A 5,000-nucleotide genomic window follows, 5' to 3' on the forward strand; every position below is an offset into this window, starting at 1 on the left:
GAAGACTTTCAAGCTTAGCTAGAAGCATACACAACTATTTAAAGTTTAAAGGTTGGGTTATTTATACGATGACAGATTTATATTTTTATGGTTATGAAAGGTTCAAAATCATTATAAAATTTCACAAAACAACGAATATGAGCAAGACGTTAGGGAGTATTTACTAGTAATGGTTAATTGGATCTCAGTAATAAAAACGTTGATAATATGTGTACGTTATATTATTAAATTATCTTGCCTATATCAAAATGGGTTATCAAATATAAATCCTACTATACAAGATGAAATGAAAACATTACTTTTAAGTAAATTGTCAAGGTTTTTCTATTTCCTTTATCATTTTTCTCGTCACGATTTACGACTTGTGTTTTTATTATTGCAATAAACCATAAGTTCACATTTAGTAGTGCACATAACAAATTATGTACGAAATGTTTTTAAACAAAAAAAAAACAAGTTATTTTACCAAAACATTCCACATCAGAATACAATATGTCGTTTGGTCGATTATTAAGTTATTCTTTGGTCTCGCATAAAGAACGCATTATCGAGTGTAAAAACTCACAACAATGATTAGTAGCCTCTTTTGATATAACATGTAATCGAATCGAAACCTTTTAATTCATTAGAAGAAACTGAATAGCAATGACTAATTACGTTTAATTGTGACAAACTGTTATTAATCGTGACATTGTGATATGTCTTTTTTGAATTTGTCATTGACCCTTGAGAGTTCATTTTATTTTTGATATGAATTTAGACGATATGATCTGAGGATAGGCTTAAGCATTTGCCAAGAATGTTTTCAGTAATCACTAACAAAACTTTGAGCTACGAAGACGACTGGATGCCGTCCTAGCTCTTAACCATAAACGATATCAACTGGCAATACTTTTAAGTATGGTCAGAGCTCAAGACGCCAGACAACGCTCTATGTGTTCAATAATACTACATTTATTATTCTTAAAATGAATGGGACGATTGAAAGACTACTACAGTGCTACTTATCCCGGGTGGCAATAAAGCATTGTCCTTTAATTAATCTATTACAATTGTTTGAAATGTCAACGAGAGTGATGACGTACAACCAGACCAAATGCAAAATGTATAAACACTCAATTTCACGTTCAACCACATTTTAATAACGAGTCGTTTCTGTTGTCAAAGGTGTGTATATTGTATTCATATTTAATGTATTCAAATGAATTGTATTCATATTAAACTGTATTGTATTCATATACACAATATTCACCTTTGTCCCTAACATGCCAACATGCCCATGGTGGAGTATCATTCAAGGTATAACACTCGATAACATGTTATTCATGTTGCTGATTGGTGATATACGGGTTTCCATTTTAAACTTCCGCTTTATTGTTATCAATGATACCGTGATATCCGAATATTGCCAGTGTAACGATACCAGCAACTGTAGATTACGATTAGACCTCAATAGAATTAATGAGAGATCTCCTTACAACAGTATCAATTTAAATACAAGGAAATGAAAGGAAACGAGTTACTCTGCGTTTTTTCAAAGCCCGATATAAATCATACCTGCTTGAAAAAAAAAATCAGAAAATTAAGCATAAACTCTGAATATGAACCATGTGGTGAGTGTATTTCAACGTGTGTTAAACCGCCTCTCTGTTGTACGTAAAAGACACGGTTGCAGTGCAGTTAAAAAGACTGGAGGTGGTTTTAAATTCAGATTTCAAGGTAAAATTAAATTGGTCCCTTAAGATTTCTTAATTGACGTTTCCCCTTTCCAACTGGTGATTATTAACTTGAAAAGGGTCAAATTCTATCATTTCCGCCAAAATCAGTTGATAATGTTACAATACGTTGTTGGTGGGACGATGAACATAGTAATGTGAAAAGGAAGGTGAAATTGTACATGTATTTGGAACAGAATAATCAATACCTACAGTACCGCATCAGTGCTTAGACGGACATGTGCATATATATCTCTCAAATACCAGTGGAACAAGATACAATTTCAGTTTAATTGCCCAAGGTTCGCAAATGAACAACAATCACACAACATATGAACAATATGTGAACCATCTGTCTGTTAGTGGATATTTACCCATTGCAAGGTTTAGCTAAATTAAAAATATATGTTTACTTAGATCTATACATTTACAATATGCCATATTTCAGGACTCATCACCACACATGAAGGTACGACGCCAGTGATTACTTCTGCTACTAACTGTCAAAATACATATGCTGCAAAACGTTCTCAGGCAAGTAGTTTTTTTCTGACTTTATTGACAATGATTAATTATGCACTTCATTGCAGCTTTATTTCTGAGAATGATGAGAAATCTAATCCATCATTTGAAAGTTATGAATAGTTCATGGTGCCGTCATAATAATGCCTGAACTGGTTTACCATCTGTTAGGTTGAAATGATATCATATGGTAAATAATGTCCTGTATAAATCATGGTGAGGACATCATTTATTTCGTAGCATACGATTATGGTGAAGCATGTAACGATCGGTCATATACATTTTAATCTAAGCAATTTGGAGGTCATAAGTCGTAACGAATAGTGCAGTTTTTCAGATGATGTAATATAATTATGTTGTACTGTTGTGGCTGTGGACTGTGGAATGAGTTTGTAGTCCCCATGTGGGTGCTGATATCGACGGCCCATTGTTTTTATAGGGTCTTGATCCGGGTCATTCTTTTGTAAAAGTTCTGTGGTGCACCAAATCGATAACTTGGTGTATGCACTATTTTTCGTATTACAATAAATCAGTCTATATACTAAGCGAAACGGGGAGCACAATATACATAAAAATACAGATACACCTAGCTGAAATCAGAATAGAAAAGAGTAAGTACGAACCGGTGCCAATCTACTCAATGGACGTCACACAATCAAACACTTTAGAATCATAGGATTTGAAACTAGATTTAAACTGAATGCCTCCCGTAAGGGAATAACTAATTATGCAAATAACTCATTAAACTAAAAAAAACTATGGTAATAGGCTTTTTTTGGACAAGCGTGCTTTCTTAGGTTAATGTATGTAAGAGTGTATGATACTGCTTAATTACTGAATATCGTTCATTATTCAAAATACTCATTAAAGGTAAATGTTGTAGCAACAAACTTCATAGGACAGGTGGGTATTATTATAGTTGATGTATGTACCTTATTATACAAAATTTGAAGCTTGCATTTTCAAAATACAATCTAGTTACCTAAAATAATTAATTATGCAAATTATTCTTTAAAACTAAGCTATATAAAAGATTTTATAGGACATATCCGCTTGTTATGGTTTGTATGTACTAAATTGTATAGAAATTAAAGTATGCAGTCTTAAGATATAGCCTAATTACCGAAAATCATTAAGTATGCAAATTATTCATTAACAAATTATTCATCAACTAACTTTATAGGACATATACAATTTGTTATGGTTAATGTATGTACTGAATTGTATTGATATTGAAGTATGCAGTCGTAAGATATAGCCTAATTAACAAGAATCATTAATTATGCAAATTATTCATTAACACTGAAAGGTACACCAACAAGCTTTACAGGACATATGCGATTGTTATGGTTAACGTGTGTACTGAATTATATTGGAATTGAAGTATGTGTTCTTAAGATATAGCCTAATTACCGAAAATCATTAAGAATGCAAATTATTCATTAACACTGTACAGTGCATCAACAAACTTGATAGGACATGTGTGTTTTCTTGTGGTTAACGTATGTATTAAATTATGTTGAATTTGAAGTATGTATTCTTAAGATATAGCCTAATTACCAAAAATAATTATTTATGCAAATTATTCATTAACGCTGTAAGATACATCAACAAATTTTATAGGACAAATGTATGTTGTTATGTTTAACAAATGTACTAAATTATATTGAAATTGAAGTATGCAGTCTTAAGATATTGCGTAATTAGTTGATTTCATTGATATGCGAATTTCTCTAATTAAACATTAACAGATCTGGCTCAAAACCTAATCAGGTCTAGCTATTACCCTAATTATTATATATCCCAAATTTCATTACAATTGAGCCAGCCTATTTTTAGAAAATGATGACACAGACACACACACAGATAGACAGACGGACAGACAGACACACAGACAGACATTCCCCTTTTAATACCTCCCGTACCCTTACGGGAGGTAAAAAAACTATACACGCCAGACAAAACCTACTGCCGACTATATGAGTCAATATGGATACACAATGGTATAAATGGGAAATAGTAACATATATATATAGCAACCAATATTCAATAGCTGGCCGAATTTAATGTTCATATCATTCCAAGACAAGAATATAATTTTTACATTACAATATCTGGGCGATGGATAGAAAATCATGAAAAATGCTTCTTAAAATGTAAAAAAGAGAAATGTAAACAATTGTTTTGGTAATTATTAAAATATAATTCGTCCTTCTTGTATCGTTATCACCCATGGTTATATCCCATGTATAGCTCGCGGTTTAGTACTTGTACATTACAATAGTTGATAATTGTTTTGATAAAAGTACCCTCCTAAGAGTCAAAGTGTAGTTTAAACCTCACTTAATCCGAATAATCGTAGTCTGGTATTATAGCAAAACAAAATGTATGTATGTATGTATGTATGTATGTATTCTGTCTTGCACGAAGAAATTATAGTAAGTATTCAATAGAAATTGTATTAACAGTAATGCGAATGGTGTATTAATAAGACACTGCTAATGAATGTGTATATGTATGTATGTATGTATGTATGTATGTATGTATGTATGTATGTATGTATGTAAACAAATTGAGCAAACATTTCTTCAGTCTCAGAGTCATTGATATTTGGAACATTTTACCGGAGTCAGCTATTACTGCTTCATCAGTTAATCAGTTTAAGGCATTTGTTGATCACCACCTCAGAACAGTAAGGGGTCTTTAAAAGCCCGATTGGCTTCCTACCCCAATAAATTCATGGTAAATTCATGTATGTATGTA

This window comes from Glandiceps talaboti, chromosome 9 (genome assembly GCF_964340395.1).
Source record: "Glandiceps talaboti chromosome 9, keGlaTala1.1, whole genome shotgun sequence".
Lineage (NCBI taxonomy): Eukaryota > Metazoa > Hemichordata > Enteropneusta > Spengelidae > Glandiceps > Glandiceps talaboti.